This window comes from Micropterus dolomieu, linkage group LG08 (assembly GCF_021292245.1).
Source record: "Micropterus dolomieu isolate WLL.071019.BEF.003 ecotype Adirondacks linkage group LG08, ASM2129224v1, whole genome shotgun sequence".
Taxonomy (NCBI): domain Eukaryota; kingdom Metazoa; phylum Chordata; class Actinopteri; order Centrarchiformes; family Centrarchidae; genus Micropterus; species Micropterus dolomieu.
In genome coordinates this window covers 9,738,760-9,757,408 of record NC_060157.1, presented here as the reverse complement: position 1 = coordinate 9,757,408, position 18,649 = coordinate 9,738,760, and positions in this window count along the sequence as shown.

Genomic DNA, 18,649 nt, shown 5'->3' with positions numbered 1-18,649 from the left:
TGCTCGTTAGTGTGTGTGTGTGTGTGTGTGTGTGTGTGTACACCTGGTGTTTCTGTCTTGTCTTTGTCCGGTCATTGTTCATGTTACCCCCCCAGTCTGTCGTGTGTGTGTGTGTGTACTCTCTGCCTGCCTGTAACCAGCCTTGCTTGTCTTGTCTCGTATCCCTGTACTTTTGGATTTCTGTTTTTCAGCCACTCACCTGTAAGTGTGCTCACTTTTGGTTATATTAAAACCCTTCTTTGAACTATACCTGCTCCGCTCTGTGTCCTGCGTTTGGGTCCTCCAACCTGCCTCCACACCACGATCGTGACAGTTTTGGCGATATGGGGGTGCTCAATGTCTGATTTTACAAATAAATACCAGTTTCTCCCAATACGTTAATATACAGCCTATTACAATATACATTTCAACGTTTGATGCTGTAAAAAGAATAAAACTTTCAATAAATGTCTTTATAGCGGGTAAATGATTCCAAAATTGTAACCCTGAGTTGTCAGTGCGCACGTGTAGGCGTAGTGTGTATGTGTGTAGTGGCAGAAGAGGAACACTTGCTGAAGAGACGGAGCCCCAGCTTCACTGGTGGTGTACCGAGTTGTCCGCAAAGAATGCAGGAGTAAATTATTATTACCATTATTGTTATGTACATTTCAGGGGTGGATGTAATAGAGGTGCACATACGCATACATGTACACAGTGTGATGAGTGCAAATAATGCTGGAATAAAAAGTAAAGTATTATGTGCTGTGTTGTGTACGTGAGGTAGGTGGATCTGGTATACAGTTTATTAAATAAACAATATGACAGTAAGAACAGTTCTGAAAATGAGAATGATAGATAAATGATAAGTGGTAAACTTATCCAGTCCATTAAACCAGTAAGGTGGTCGCTGAATAGAGGCAGAGTTACTAGGTTATTGCACAGGAATTGTTCTTGACACTGTGAGTCAGAAATCAGCTGTTCATCAGAGTGATGGCTTTCAAAGAAGGAATCTGTGGAGAACGATGACGTTCAGTACTGTCTAACACACTGACCAGCCAGAGTGGAGGGAGAGGTGACCTCTCCTGATCTGGATATTTATAATTGGTTAGTGGGCTGGGGTTGGCTAGATTGTAGTTTTTCCCCTGGGTTACACTCCTCTTGTACAGTTGCTTTGTGAGCCACTGTATACACATGGCAGTGTTTAAGAAGCACAAGAGTAGACAAATTTAGCTAGTTGGTCAATCTGCCCATTCAGTTAAAGCAGTACAGAACGGGAATGCTGTAATGGTTCATACAGGAAAGAAGCAACTGCATTCCTTTCATTCCAATCAATTCTGTGTCAATATACAGTATTGTTGTCGATAGACAATAATAACAAAGTAGTAGGTAGGTGTTTCTAACCCAGTTGGGTGTGTGTGCTATTTGTGTAGTTGTTTTAGGACATACCTCATTTGATGATACTGTTGGTTATAATAATTATAATTGCTTTCTTTGTCATTGAAGCTAACCTTTCGTGTGGGTCTGTTCTTGTTTATTTTAATCACTGTGTAATTAGATGTGCCTTACTGCACATGATGATGCTGTACTTTTTTCTACTAATTGGTTAAAGATTCAGTGTGTAAGATTTAGTGGCATCTAGCAGTGAGGTTGAACAAGAACAAGAGGAACGTATTGATGAAACGCACTCTGTAGCGCTGTTTGTCTGTTTTCAGCCACTGTAGAAGCATGACAACGCAACATTGCGACGCCCATGGAAGGGGGGACCCGTGGTTATGTAGATAGAAATTACTCATTGTAAGGTAATAAAAACATAACGATTCATTGTGTCAAGTCTTTATACACCACTGTAAACATAGTTATGGATCTTATATTGAATTTCTGTCAATAGATCCTCAGAAATATTACACACTGAACCATTAACTGGTACTTTTGTTTATCATGGTCTCACATTGTGTTATGGTATGGACAGAGAGGACCCAAATGCAGCGCACAAGATAGACAGATTTTATTGGGGAAAAAAGGGGTTGAGGGACTGGAGCTGATGAACACATGCTCGGGGGAACTGAGGAGACTGAGACCAGAGAGCCGGGGGACACTGGGGCCGAGGAAGAGAGGAGGCACGGGAGAACTTGGAGGACGCCGTGGGGGAGTCCGAAGGGAGAGGGCAGGTGAGCGAGCCCAGCCGACTTGGTAGAGGATGAAGGTGAGTGAACCTGGGGAGAGACAGACAGACAAACAGGATTAGTGACTGAGGAAAAACCAAGGACAGGGAAACAGATCATGCAGGTTAAAAAAAGGTCTCGAAGGATTAAGAAGCACCAGGTTAGGAGCAACGACGATCAAGCAGCGATGGAGTGGAGAACCGGGGTAGAAGTACTGTGGGAGATGAGGCTGATTGCTGGCAGGTGGGGCAGGCAGAGGAGGTGGCTGACAAGGAGCAGATGCGGGTCGTTGGCTGGGCTCAGGAACGGAGGGAGAGAGAGAGAGAGAGACAGAGAGCACACACACGGGGGAGGAGACACAGGGAGGCAGGCAGAGTACAGAGATAACCAGGGAAAAAACAGAATCACAGACAAAAAAAGGAGAAAAAACCAGGACACTCACCGCAGCCGGGCTGCCACCACAACACATTGCTGTTTAATGAGCCATGATATTATCTTAGCAACCTGATAGATACGGACTTCGAAAAATGTGGACGCCAAAATCATTTCAATTTACACTTACTGAGCAGAAAACTTTGTTGTGTGGCTCGGTCAGAGCCACTTTATTTGTTTTCCATTTACAGAGCCTGGGCTGTGTACAGTCCCCAGATTTTTTTTTTTCAGAATGGACAGCTAGTAGACCGTGAGGAGATATTTGCTGAGTTTGAAAAAAAATATGTGTATTGGATTAGAATACTCCACCGTTAATCCTGATGACCACAAGGTTTTCAGTGCCACTATAAATGGGAAAAAAGCTCCCCGACAGACAGACAGATAAAAATCTGAACATAGTGGTATCATGCTATTTCAGTCAATAAAACTTGGATTGGAAAACTTTGGATTCAAATCCAATATACCAAAGTATAAAAGGGCATAGCATGAGGTGACAGTTTCCATCAGTGTCTAATTGCTTTGGACATTACAACATTGCATTAAACACCCCATATTTAATTGTCGCACCCTATAAGCGGTCTGTCTCAATTAAAATTGCCCAGCCAGACATCCATCAGCCATCCATCAGTCACAGTAGAGAGACAGTATATGCTTCTTTGTAAGTATTCCTTTTACTCTTTTAGTTTTCTTAGCTGTTGCTATGTATATTGCTGTACCTACTCCATCTCTCTAACTCACTAGCTAAACTAAACACATTTTGTTTTCATTTTGTTTTATTTAATGTGATGATTACTGTATGTTGTACCAGTTATGTACATATTGTGATCATTTTCAGGCTTAAAGCAGTGTTGCATGACACAGGCAATTAATTGATCAAATGTGATTGATTATGAGACTACAGTAACCAACTTCTTGAGTCATATCAGACATTATCTGATCATATATTCTATGGGATTAAAACACACAGTAAAATATGACTAGGGCTACAATACACACTCAAATTCCCGGACTTCTCTGTAGATTGTTCAGACCATAGAGTACAATTAGCTAGATGTTTATTATGTAAATAAATAATTTTAAAATCCAACGGTTAATATGTATGTTACATTCTGACAGTGTATGCTATTATATTATACACTGTACTGCCAAAAGTTTTGGGTCACTTGCTTTTACATGTACGTGAAAGTTAATGACATTGGATTCTTAATCCGTAGGGTTAAATATGGCATTGGCCCACCCTTTGCAGCTATAACAGCTTCAACTCATCTGGGAAGGCTTTCCACAAAGAGTGTGTTCATGGGAATTTTAGACCATTCTTCTAGAAACGCATTTGTGAGGTCAGACACAGATGTTGGACGAGAAGGCCTAGCTCACAGCCTCCACTCTAATTCATCCCAAAGGTGTTAAAGTCAGGACTCTATGCAGGCCAGTCAATTTTTCCACACCAAACTTGCTCATCCATGTCATGTTGGAACAGGAAGGGGCCATCCCCAAACGGTTTCCACAAAGTTGGGAGCATGAAATTGTCCAAAATGTCTTGGTATGCTGAAGCATTAACAGTTTCTTTCACTGGAACTAAGGGGCCAAGCCCAACCCCTGAAAAACAACCACACACCCCATCACCACCAAACTTTACACTTGGCACAGTGCAAGGCAAGTCCCGTTTGGCAACCGCCAAACCCAGACTTCGTCCATCGGATTGCCAGACAGAGAAGCATGATTTGTCACTCCAGAGAACATGTCTCCACAGCTCTAGAGTCCAATGGTGGCATGTTTTACACCACTGCATCCAACATTTTGCATTGCATTTCGTGATGTAAGGATTTTATGCAGCTGCTCGGCCATGAAAAACCATTACAAGAAGCTCTCTATGCACTGTTCTTGAGCTAATACCCTGTCTAAATTGGGCCCAATTAGCCATTTTCCTTCCCCGGTGTCATGTGATTTGTTAGTGTTACAAGTAGGGCTGGGAAAGTTAATTAATTAACGACGACAATTATTTTATCACACGTTAATGTTTTTTTTTTAATTATTATTATTTTGAAAGTTCATTGCTCACTGGCTCTGTATACACATACAGTCAAACCATGGGGAGGGGTGGGATGTTGATCAGCCTGCAAATTACCCACCCAAACAAGCAGTGGAGGGAGGCTTTGGCAGACTTCTTGGATTCAGTGTGTGGGACAAGTAAGACAGCGCTCCGAGAGTAACCATGGCAACGGCTTCTGTTGTTCTGTCTTCCTATTTAACTTATGTTAAAATTATAGGCTACATATGTAACTTTACATGATTGGCCTTCATCTAGTTTTGCTGGGATGCCATGCGAATTCCCTCCTGTTGATGTCCTGATAACTAGTAGTTTCTGGAAACTCACAAACAGAGAGGATCAGTCTCTCTTCCAATGATTTGTGCTGCTCGTTATGTACAAAAGGTTCAAGACAATTCAACTTCGGCGGGCGTGTGCATGAGGCGAGCAATTCACCTCACTCTAACAGGGACAAATTTCTACTGAACATAGACTGTTTATGCTGCTACCTGATAAAAGAAAATAAATTCTGCTGATCCCTGTTCTGATAAAAGGTAATGCCATGGCACTAGTAAATAGCTTTGGTTTTATATTTGATTTGATTACATTAATATTTGTTAAAGATTTTCAAGAAACATTTTATTGCTACTGTGTAAAGAGAATACTGCTGGTAAAAAGCACCTTATTTGTTTAAAGTGTTTGGAAACCACATGTTATTGCACTTTTGTGTATTCAGCAGTACATTTAAATTATAAGTGCACAATACACTACTTTAGAAATCATTATTCAGTTTTGCTTATAACAATGCGATTAAAAATTTTAATCATTGCCCAGCAGTAGTTATAACGTCTCAGGTCAGAATGGGGAGCAGGTGGGTTAAATTTGGTGTTATCGCTCTCACACTCCCTCATACTGGTCACTGGAAGCTCAACATGGCACCTCATGGCAAAGAACTCTCTGTGGATCTGAAAAAAAAGAATTGTTGCTGTACATAAAATGGCCTAGACTATAAGAAGATCGCCAAGACCCTTAAACTGAGCTGCAGCACTCGCCATGGTCGACCAAAAAGTTGAGTGCACATGCTCAGTGTCATATCCAGATTGTCTTTGGGAAATAGACATATGAGTGCTGCCAGCATTGCTGCAAAGGTTGAAGCGGCAGGGGGTCAGCCTGTCAGTGATCAGACCAAACGCCGCACTATGCCGAATAGTCGAAGATTTGATGCTTCGATGGGCGGAGCCTGATTCGACTGTCAATCTAACAGTCAAAGCTTCACAGCGAAAGAAGGATCATGCCATTTTGGCAATATGGGGGTGCTCAAGGTCTGATTTTACATAGAACTACCAGTTTTCTCCCAATAATATACAGCTTATTACAATATACATTTCAACGATTAATGCTGTAAATAAACATGTAAAAAAAAAAAAAAACTTTCAATAAATGTTTTTAAAGTGGGTGAATAAATCCAAATTTGTAACCCTAACCCTGGGTTGTCAGTGCACATGTGTAGGCGTTAGCGTGTATGTTGTGGCAGAAGAGGAACACTTGCTGAAGAGACCGAGCCCCAGCTTCACTGGTGTTGTGCCAAGTTGTCCGAACCTCGCGGGACTTTTGGATTATTTATCACCGTTGATGAACCACACAAAGAATATTTTATCTTTTTTAAATAGTCTGCTACTTGAAATAGACCAACGACCCAGAAACACAACCGCGACATGCATGCAGTTTTCAGCAGCATGGTATGCACACAAAAGTCTGCACAAGACTGGTGAATGGCAGGCAAGAGAGAGACAGAGAAAAGGGTCAACAATAAGCCTCAGTTTAGCTGGAAATTTACAGTGTAAATTGAATGAATAGAGACTGCAGCTCTGCAGCTTCCCAAGATTAAAGTGGAGCCACTATTAGGGCGACTGGGCGACGCAACGCCAAGCCGGGAAAGGCAGGGGATTTTTCTCACACTTTCTACCATACTGTTAGTTAGCTGTGACTGTTTTTGACAGGCAGTTTGTCTCTGAATATTGCTGTCCAATCAGCGTAAAGTCGTGTTCCGTGGAGTCCCGTCGCTTTTCGTGCGATGTCAGTCCGGTTGTAATTCGCCCAGATCTCTCTCATAGACTTTCATGTATAGACAGTTTTTTTTGAGCTGCGGCCGCTGCAATGCAATCTGTAGGGTTCCAGGAGGGCTCGCACTTGCGCCCAGCAGCAGAACTACGCTTCTGCCACCTAAAAACGGCTCGGCAGTCCTCCAGCTTGTTGCTCTCACTATGACCAGCTGCTGTAGAAAATGTAACATTACGTTCAGGCTGAAAATTCAACTGTGGTGTCGGGAGAGGCGGTGACTTTACCAGTGGTCAGTAAGACTCAGTATAAATAATACATGCAACTTGTTAAGCTATGAGGAGAGGAAAAGTCCGCTAGCCACTAGGCTAATTTATGTTCCATAAATTGCCACAGGCTAAGCTAATAATCTTGATAATTATTATTAAGCCTTTTATGCTTATGTTAAATGCGATTGTTATTAAGCCATGTTTATGTGTGGTGGTGGAGTCAATTTTAAGTTAGCTGCACTCAACCAGTAACAATTATTTGATGTGTTATTTTTGTCTTTTATTGCCAGAAACCGAAGACGAAAGAGGAGGTAGCATGATGTGTCCACCACTGGCATCTTGTCAGAGGAGGATAAAAAGAAGTAGAAGTAGGAAAGTAAAACAGAAAACATACAAAAATAATAGAATAAACCTTTACCCCCTTACACGCCTTGATGTTTATGTGTAAATACAGAGGAAGAATGGGAGAACAGCACATAGCTCGTTGTTACTGTGTGATTATAGAGTACAGGAGAACAGTGGATACTTTAATACAGACCAAACCCCCTAATAATACTGTGTATCTACAGGATACAACTCTCTGCTTACCTTGTTAGTCTTATGTAAAGTGAAAATGAAAAACTGTAAATAATTTTATTCGTTGCACATCATCAGCCCAGTGCCACTGTGCTTTATTCTGGATTTGTTGTTCCTAAATAATAGGTTTGTTACAGCTAAATCAGATGATTGTGAGAGTCGTTGAGAGTCGAGTAGTAGCTTTTACATCCAAAGGCTAAAGATCTTAACTGAGGACTGTTCATTCATTGTAGACATTGACAATGAACTTCAGGATGTGGCTGTTCACAAATACTGTACAGTAGCCTATGTAGCCTAAGGAACAATATTTGTCTTATAAATAGCCTCTGTCAGGCGCGCACTATGATGACGCAGTGAATAGTGACGACCAATCAGTAGTCTGCCGTGTTTTCACGTCACATTTTAGTACCGCCTCAGCTTGCTTGGAACCTCGACAGAGGTGATACGAAAAACAATACCTGGAAGCAGGTACAGGTACAACTTTTCCGGCAGCCACCTGTCAATTAAAGCGGCCACACTAATAATGCAGAATTCTAAGGCTCAATATAATTAAAACGGGTGAGTTATAAAAAAATTCACCCCCCTCATTGCTAATTTTGCCCTTCATTGTCACAAAGGGCAAAATTAGCTGTATACACTAAAACCACTTTTTATACCAGGCTGTAAACATGTTTTATTCATAGACAGACTGCTGTCTTCATTGTCTCAGTCTTTGTCTCTTTGCTCATGAGTTTGAGCATGCATATGAGCACACGTTTGGGAAGGTAGTGTTGGCAATCTAAAAACTGCACTGCTAATGGCCGCTTAAAACGACATATGACCACTTTAAGGTCTGCGGTTCTACCTGTCATTTTGGATCATTGACTGACGAGCCCTCCATATAGTTACATTTGCCATAGATGACAGCGGTTTATTGACTGAAGTTGTTAAAAATTGATTGGTGCCAAAGTCGTTAGTGTGTAATGTGTTGTGATAACAGCTGTTTGGGATAGTCAGTGTTCAGATTCACCCTTCACTTTCCACCATATTAATGTAAAATAGTGTTTAAATATTCCCATTTATAGGTGGGCAAACTCCTTTGAGACTACTTTTATGTTTGGTTATTGGTCCCTGCTTCCAGGATGCTGACCCCATTTTGATTTATCTGTATTAATAATTTTGCAAGATTAATAACTTGAATTTAAATATTTCTCAAATATCTTTGATATTTCACTAATAACCAAAACTGTCCCTACCAGACATAACATATTGCAATCAAGTTAAGGGAATCGACATATTTGAGAGTATTATTTAGTAATACAAAGACACAAAATGATAAATCTGATGGGGAAAAAAAATTAAATGGTAATTAAATTAAATTAATTAACTTAAATATTCCAGGGAAACAACTTTGTGAACACATGTTCCCAATTAAAGTCTTTTAACAGTAAACACAAATATGGTTGTAAAAGTTGCTTGGACAGCTGAACTAATACATACCCAAATTTTTGGGAGGATGGTCTGCATTAACATCTTCTTTTAATTAGTACCTTTACATGAACATAATAGTCCCTGTTATGTCTGGTTTTGATAATGTTCAGGATATGATATGTAACATAACCTGGTTATGTCTTCAAATAATACAGTCTGTCATTCATGGCTACAGCAGTTCAATGATTTAAAGCTGGTGTAGGCGACGCTGGAGATCTAGCCAGAGACAGCTAGATTTTGAAAGTTTCCAATCAAAAAATATCCCACCCGCTCCCTTCAAGCTTCACTTCAAAGCCACTCCCCCTAAAACACATTTTATGTGTATTTTATTTTAGCCTTAATAAACAAAATAAAAAAGTATAAGAGGCTTACAGGATGGTTAGGCAGACAAAGGTCAGCACTAGATAAAAGCAATCCAATCAGACAAACAAATCCATAAAGGAGCAGGCAAAAATATCCAAAGTCCAAAAACAGGCAATGTCCAAGAAAACTAAGTAAATAAAAACAGAACAAAACACTATGAAAACCTAGACCACTTGAGACATAGTACAAAGACATAGTGACACAGAGTCAGGGAAACACACACACTAAATACTCTGAGAGGGGACTATAACAAGGGACAAACAAGTGTTTTATTTTGAAAATTGACCGGATTCTCAATGCCGTTCTATGTCTGACTTCCTGCCTGCTGTGATCTGCTCTGTGCTGCTTGACATGGCTTCTGTCAAAAATAGACCTGCTACCTATTCTCTGCGCTGCAGAGCATAGAGCGGCTTCTGGGACGATTCTGGGATGTGCTGTGGCCGCGTCTGGTGGACTCCCAAGCATTGACTAGAATGGCCACGATTAGCTCCGGCAACAATAGCCGGAGTCAGTGGATTTTAGGGGTTAGTGTGGAGGTTAGTATAGGAAAAGGAGAGGAAATGGAACTGCTAACCTCTTTTAAAGGTGGAATGACGTCATGGCTGCACTGCCAGGGGTGTCCTCTACCTCCATGAAGGCTTGGCCAACAGAAACCCAGTGTTTTGGGTTCAACGTCAAATTCACACTCGGGTGTGAATTTTTCTTTGTTTGTTTCTTTGTTACAGGCTTTGTGTTATATAAAGGCCTCTTTGTGAAGGCTCTAGGCCTACGTGCGTGCCTCTTCCTTTGTTCCTATAATGTGTTCCAACACCTCCATGAACTCTACACAGCCAAATAAAGACTGGACACATTAAATACCTATCTAGGAAAAAGAGGGCCAGTTTTTAATAATTTCGCATCCCTCTCCATCTGTTGAATAACTGACCAAAGTTAACTCGTGTTTTTGCCTGTGCTCTATCACCCTTTTTCTCTATGCAGCTCCTGTCCAAGGAAAATCTTCTCCTGCTTCCCCACTGCAAAACCCTGCTTGGGAAAATGTAAACTTCCAGGCTCTTCCAGTCTGTGTGCAGTAAATAATTTCATCTGATTTTGAAAGGAATCGGACCTGATGACAGGTATGACTATATAGACAGAATGACTGTAAAGAAATAGCTATTCTTCGCGCTAAAGGTTTCGTTTGCTTATATACAGTAGGTCATGTTGAAGCATCAGTATTAAATTGAGACTGTTTTATAACCACTAAATAATTCCTTTTAATATGTTAGAGTAAAAATATGTGTAATCAGGAAAATATACTTAAAGTATTACAAGTAAAAGTACTCAATGCAGAAAAATGCCTCCTGTGACTGTTTTTCTGTATGATTAGATTATTATTGCTAATTAATATAAAAGAAGGATTTTACTCGTGTGGGAGCTGTTAATTGTGAGGTTGTCAACTATTTGAGTGTCCAGTGGTTCGATCCCCAGCTCCCCCAGCCCTGTGTATGAATGCGTTAATTTCCGTTTCTTGGTAAGATTTTGTCTTACACTTTCTCTTCTTTCCCGTGAGAAATAAGTTTCCACTGTGGCTCAAGGCTGAGAAAGGCTTTTCTAGAGGACTCTACAATTATTATCAATCTTTGAATGTTTTAGTTTCTGTTTATTCTGGGTCAGACTCTTTAATCGCCCTTGGGTGTTTGAGCTCTTTGCCCTTTGGCTCTATCACTTATTCTTATTTATGTTTGTTGTAACTTCTTTATTAGTTAATTTCTTCACAAGGAAATAAACCATTTCCACCACAGAACTATGAAATGTTTTTGCATGAAAAATTATTAAAGTAAAGTAAAAAATAAAAATAATTGCCAATAATTTTATTGTCAGTCGACTAATTAATTGACTGATCATTTCAGCTGATTATTCAGTCATCTTTACATGCATTTACTTACAGGCAGGTTCAACAGTGTGTGTGTCATGCACTTGCCCTGACATCCTTGATACTCTTATGATGTTTTGACAACGCAGGTGTTTGGTAACATAACATGAATAACAAAAGGAAATGCACAAAATTATACCCCAGTGAAGTTACGCTTAATCACACCCACAGATCAGAATGTCCTGAATTACTACTTGTGAGGACAGCATGTTTTTCTTTGTTTCACTTCTGCTGAACCTTTGATCTGCTTTTCCCTGTAAGCCTCACACACATGCTGAACATTCAACATCCTTTTAGGTGTACCAATAATGTACCCTGTCAAGGAAAGTAAGAGAGAAAAAAGTAAAACTGAGATAGATAAATAAATAAATAATAATAATAATAATAATAATAATAATACTAGGCTTAACACACAGTTCGTAATGACCGCATATCAGTGCACCCCAAAGTTCAGTCTGTGGTGGGAATTGTGTGTTTAAATAAACAGCTCAGGCAAACACTTGTCTTTCTGTGAATTTTATTCAAGTCTTCTGCAGAAGGACTCACAGCAAAACACATACGCCATGTACATGTATGCACGAATGAGTGAGGAGAGCTCCGTGAGCCTGTTATTTATCCAGCTTTAGGGTCAATCTTATCATCCCACAGAGACACATTGTCCCTGAAGTCTGGATACCACAGAGAACAGCGATATTTTGACTGTTACGTTTACACAGATTCAGTGCCACATCACAGATGAGTCTCCCTGAGTCCAGGGTTACATGCAATATGTTTGGAATTCCCATTACATTACTCCCTTTTAGCATTTTATGCTAACCAAACATAAGAATACAAACATTTTATTAACCTTAGCAGTACTTGCAGAGTAGGTGTTTAGGTAAGAATATAAGAAATAGACAATAATTATGCAAAATGTGGAATTTCATTATATTTGCAAAGACTAATGATTCCGAATATAGCTAAGAAACTTAGAAAGCTATGTTGTGTTATAATGTCATGTAAACAAAATTAGATTGGAGCACTGACAGAGCATATAGATTTGGTTAGACAGTTAAATCCTCCAACTTTTTAATATTTTTGTCCATGAACATTTTGTGGCAACAAGTACTTAATATATGGATTTCATGCACACTCTTCTCTAAATGATATTTGAATATGAACACTCTTTTCTGCCAAAGTACCAAAGAATTTCGGTTATTACACATTAAAGATTTCTCTGTGCTGTTTTTTTTCACGTCTTTGCACTGGTCTTAAGGTATCTGGGCCGACGTGGAAAAAGGTGATGACACAAATATATGTGCATCAATCAGGGTTTAGCAATATTTCAGTCAAAATGTAATGACAATTGTGGGGTTGTTTTCTGTGCTGCTGGGCCACTGCCAATTAAATTTGATTAAACTGTACACAGTCTTGATGAAACAGATTAGCCATAGTAGTTTTTAGTAGTAGTTTTTAGTTTAAAAATAATAATGGATCCTTTTCCCTGAACTTTAACACAAAATTTTGTTGACTTAGTAACTTACCATCCCCTTATAATGATTCAGAATGTTTTATTTTGCACTTTTCACTTTTAACTAGCATGCCTAGGTAGTGGAAGCGTAAGACAGACGGATATAGCAAAGCAAACAAGCAAAAGGCCCAAACCCAGTGATCAAGAGGATTCTGAATCCTTAGATTTCTGCATTGTGAGGATGGAACACTTTGCAAACTGTGGGCCAAGATCAGTTCTTTGCCCCCATAGCCTGGACTCCAGGGGCAGCCATCAACATTTGACACAGATTTAACTGTCATTAAACCTGTGACACACACACAAAACGCACTTTTTATTTAAAAAAGTGGTTTTCTCACTTTAAATTCAAAATGATGTCTCCTTATTTCTTCAATGATGTTCTTGTATAAATTGTATTGTTTGGATCTTATTTTAGCAAATTACCTCTCATTGTTACATCCATCCCCAGCTAGAGTTACAACTCACCCCAGTTGTGGGGTAGGTTGTAACTCACCCCAGTTGTGGGGTAGGTTGTAACAGCGGAACTCTTTGTATTTGACACTAACTCACATAATCTGTGATTGTGTAATAGTTTTCCAAGTGAGTTATATTTGTAGAAGACAAATATGGGCAGTATGTATCAAAGAACAAACAACCACTGAGTAACTGATGCTCAAACAAAAGGTGTTACTTTCATCCCCGGTCTCCCCCATCCTTATATGGGTTTTATACCGTGTCAATTTAATATTTTATATAATTATATTTTATGCTTATCATTATGCACCAAATCGCCAAATCAAATTCCTTGTATGTGTAAACCTACTTGCCAATAAAGCTGATTCTGATTGATGTGTAAACGTTTGTACAAATGAATATTCTACAGTCACTCAGCTTCACACTACCCAAACCAGCAGTGTCTCTTTAAATAAACCATTATATAGCAGAACAGCTTAAAATGCACACAGGCCACCCTCAAAGTGTTAGCGTAAGAAAATGTAAATGTTCAGTAAGTCAAAATGTTCTTATTTTACTATGCACATCATTTTGAGTCAGCCCTTCACTTATAGTGTTTCCAATGCCAGTGCTGTCAAATGATACCACTTGTTAATTGGCATGTATGAAAGATGCCCAACACACTACTAACTCTGCCACAAATAAAACGTTTTTAGGGAACACCGGGCAGGTACACACATGCTCAAATAATAATGATGATGACTCCACTCCAGTGACGTGTCCCAGTAAGATATGCTACTAAGCCAGTATTCACAAAACTAGGGCACTGAAACTTGTACAGCTACATTGAATCATGTGATTAGTAATATTAATAATACCCCTGCATAGATCATTTAACGTTGTATGTCAAGTCATGTCTAGTTTCTCTTAAGATGCTTTAAACTCAGATATCCAGAAGGTAAAAAGTAGAAACTATGTTCAGTCCTACTTAAAGGTCCAGTGTGTAATATATAGGAGGATCTACTGACAGAAATGCAATATAATATAACTATGTTTTCAGTGGTGTATAAAGACCTTACATAATGAACCATTATGTTTTTGTTACCTTAGAACGAGCCATTTCTATCTACATACACCGCGGGTCCCCTTACATGGAAGTCACCATGTTGCGTCACCATGTATCTACAGTTGCCTAAACGAACAAACTGCTCTATAGAGCATGTTTCGTCACTGTGTTGAATATGTAGTAGTTGTCCGGTTTATCAGAAGTGATAAGGGATGTGAAATTTGGACAAATATAGGACCACTTGAATTATTTACCACAAGAGCTGACAGAGCAGAGGGGTGAGCAGTAACAGTATACAAATATATTAGAAGATAAATTATAAAAACTTTGCCTGTAGTCTATATTATATACAGATATTATATGTGCCATATGTGCCTTTTTCTTGATGGATTTAGAAATTAAATTAATATAAGATATCGTAGATGTCTGCTTGTTGTTTATACACACTGATGCTAATCCAACATATCTTTGTAGTGTCCATGTTGATTCCACATTCTGACGTAAGAGCACAAAAAGGTGCTTGCACACTATTTCCTTACATAATGAAATGTATGAAATCAATTGTCCTTATGTACTTTATATGTAGCTTTAGAATGTTCAGAAAACCAACTGTCAGTCCACACTGACCAGACAGGAACTGACCAGACAGACTAATGTTGCCTATTTTTCTTATTTAAGTCACAAGGTCGAGGCTGCAATCACTTTTTGGCAAGTGGAAAACTACTTGTTACTGGTTGTATTGGCCCTTTGAAGGTATTTCAACAGGTTAAAAGGACTGGGTGAGCTACAATTAACCACAACTCATAATGCTCATAAATTAAATCACTCATAACGCACATAAATTAAATCAATTCATTTTGAGAACCTTTCAGTCACAAGGTAGGAGGTGGAATCTGTTTTTTGGCAAATGCAAAACTGCCTTTGCCATTTAAAGGACTGAAGCTATATTCTATAGTCTTTTTGGCAAGTGCAATACTACAAACTCCATATTTCAACTGGTAAAAAGGTGGATTATTTGGCACAGAGCAAGCAAAATTAATGTCATAATGACATTGGCAAGAGAGAGACACTTCCTTTATTTTATTTATAGCCTAACCCAGCTTGAATCATGTTAAATAAAGACTACAGTCTGTTTTCCAAATATAAACAATATACAGTACAATAAACAAATATTATTAAACCAAACACAAATTTCATCTGCAACAATAACCTAATTTTATTGCTTATAATAACATTTTGTCAAGCCTGATAAACTGCAAACACTTCAACTGTGATTATTCCGTTACAAGAAACATTAACGTTTCACAAAAACAACCATAACAAAACATGGTTTGTTGGAAGACGCCGCACATTGGTCCAACTTTCTACGACTCAACACTGTTTTGTTTATTGCACTTGATTGTACATCAGGTCAAGTCTTTGAAAATGAAATGTCAAATGCTGTTTCCATTTTTATTTTTAATAAACATTTGAATATTGTTGACTGTGGGGTATGACTTAAATGTTAAATTTGAACATGTTGATAGTACAGTGAATAAAGTTTTAATTCAAAGTCAAATGGGCCTGGCATAGTTCAGTGTCACTGTCTAATTGCTGCCACACCCATCTGTCTTCCCCATTTAAAACTGTACAGCCAGAGATCCATCAGTCATCCATCAGTCACATAGTGACAGTATATGATTCTTTCACCGTTGTCTTTGTAAGTATTCCTTTTACACTTGTTTTATTAACTTGATTTTATAGTTTTCTTAGTTGCTGCTTTGGACATTGCATACATACATACATACATACATACATACTCACTCTTTCTAACTAACTGACTAGCTGAACTAGATACATTTTAGGGAGGACAATTGAACCAGCAGGCACGGTACAGACTTTTTCTCTATTAATTTTGTTGTGATTATAGTATGTTGTACCAATTATGTACATGTTATGACCATTATAAGACACAAAGTGATGTTGCGTGACACAGCCAATATAATTGTAAGATCATTTACAGTGCAGCATTTGGCTTATACATTTGGAATTGTCTGCCAAACTAGTTTTTCTTCTGTGGCAGATCCATACACATCTATGGTTACAGTGGGTGGCTGCTGAGCTATGTAATTTCCACTCCCTGCTCCCTTTGTGATTTAACAGCTTTACTGTTAAATTGTTCTCTAAATTTAGATTTTTTTTAATTACATCAACATTAAAACACATCGACTTTAATTTTAAAGGTTGTTTTTTAATAATTCCAGATGCTGTTTAATCACCGATTGAAAATTAACCCATTACCCTGACAAAGGTAAGTGATAATATCATTGTTCCAGTAAAATGAGGATATAGAATGTTTTTAAAGCAGATGCTTGGTTTGGACTATGTGATGGGTGCATTTTCCTACTATTTTCAATTGTCAAATCATTAAAACATGCTGCTGAGTAATCACCATCAACATAAATCATCTGCTCAAATTTGTGATATGAGGACGAATACATTTACAGCTTGTGTGTTTATTGAGGTTAATACTCTTGCAAAATATCTCTTGGTTGAGTGCTGTCAAGTGGTGGAAAATAACATTTACTCAAGTACTATACTTCTGAGGTAATTCTGAGGTACTTGTCCCTTAATTAAGAATTTCCATTTTCTGCTACTTTCTGCTTTACTCCTTTACATTTCATAGGGACATATTGCAAGTTTTTCTCCACTAAATGAATCTGATAATTTACTAGTTAATTTGCAGATTCAGACTAATTATGCAAAATGTACTCAACACATAAATGATTATGTTTAATTATAAGATAATACTTTATTGATCCCTGCGGGATAAAAGATTTAAGTGATAATAATAATCCAATAATAAAACACACATTATTCTGAAAAAGGCCATTCTGCATAGTGACTACTTTTATTTTTGGTGTATTTTCATAATAGATATAATACTTTTGCTTTAAGTAAGATTTTGAATGAGGAATATTGCTTGTAACAGATTATTTCTACTGTACCAGAGTACTTCTTCACTACTACTTCACCTCTGGAATGACAGGCAATTGCTCTTTTCTTCCTTCCTGACTGATTGTACTCTAGTTATACTTTTTTCTTGTGTCCTTGTCACTACTGGTAGCGTGAGGCAGTTCTGTAAGCCCATTAATGTTGCATAGGTTGTCCAGCTCTTCCAGTATGGCACATCCATACGTGCCATTGCACAGTCTCAAGAGCATGTGGGCGACACAAGGAGAGCTGGACAGTGCCGTAGAAGGGCATCAGCCCAGCAGCAGGACCGGTATCTGCTCCTTTGTGCAAGGAGGAACAGGAGGAGCCCTGCCAGAGACCAAAATGAGCCCCAGTGGGCTATTGGTGTGCATGTTTCTGACCGAACTGTCAGAAACAGACTCCTTGAGGGTGGCATGAGGGCCTGATGTCCTCTGGTGGGATCTGTGTTTGCAGCCCAGCACTGTGCAGCTGGATTGGAATTCGCCAGAGAACACCAGAATTGGCAGGTCTGCCAACGGTGCCCCATTTTCTTCACAAATCAGAGCACACGTGAAAGAGTCTGGAGACTCTGTGGTGAACATTATGCTGTGTGCAGCACCATCCAGCATGATGAGATTGGCACTGGGTGGGTGATGATTTGGGGAGGGATATCCTTGGAGGGTCGCACAGACCTCCACATGCTAGCCAACGGTGCCCTGGCGTCTGCTTTGTACTGGGATTAAATCCAGTACAAAGGCGATGAAGGCAGTGAAGAATTGTTAAATTGTAGTCTTTTGCTGTTTTGTAATACAGATGAGAGGGTCCGGCTGCTCTGTCTGTTTTTCTCAGAGGTTAACTGAGCTGCTGCTGCGCTGTTGAGACAACCTGTGTCCTCAAGAAGGGGAGCAGAGCTGAGGGAGAGAGAAGTCAAGAGGAAGAGAGTGGTAACAGACCCTGTGCTACTTTTATCAATGAGGTGTTTGAGGTCACAGGTCATTGACCAATTGAAGCTGCAAATGACTTCTAGGCTGAATTCACAGCAGAAACTGAAATAGAGTTCAGTAACTCACATGATAGAAGTTAAGTTCAGTTAAGATCACAAATGAACATCTTCAACTTTGTGAGGTCCCTGTGATCCCAACAGAAATAAACACGATCTTATTGGTAATAGTGAAGAAAGCATTGTGATTGGATTGGCGAATCACAATAGTAAAACTGTAACATAACGCTAGGGCACTTAAAAATAATAATAATACATTTTAGGAAACTCAAAGACACTTTACAGTAAAACCAGAAGTTACATACATTTAAAACAGATAAAAAAAGATCAAAAAAAGATAAATAGCAAAATAAAAATATATATGAACAGTAGATAATATAAACAGTAGAATTAACTTCTCTAAATGTGAATAAATCTATTTTATTCAACATCAACTCTT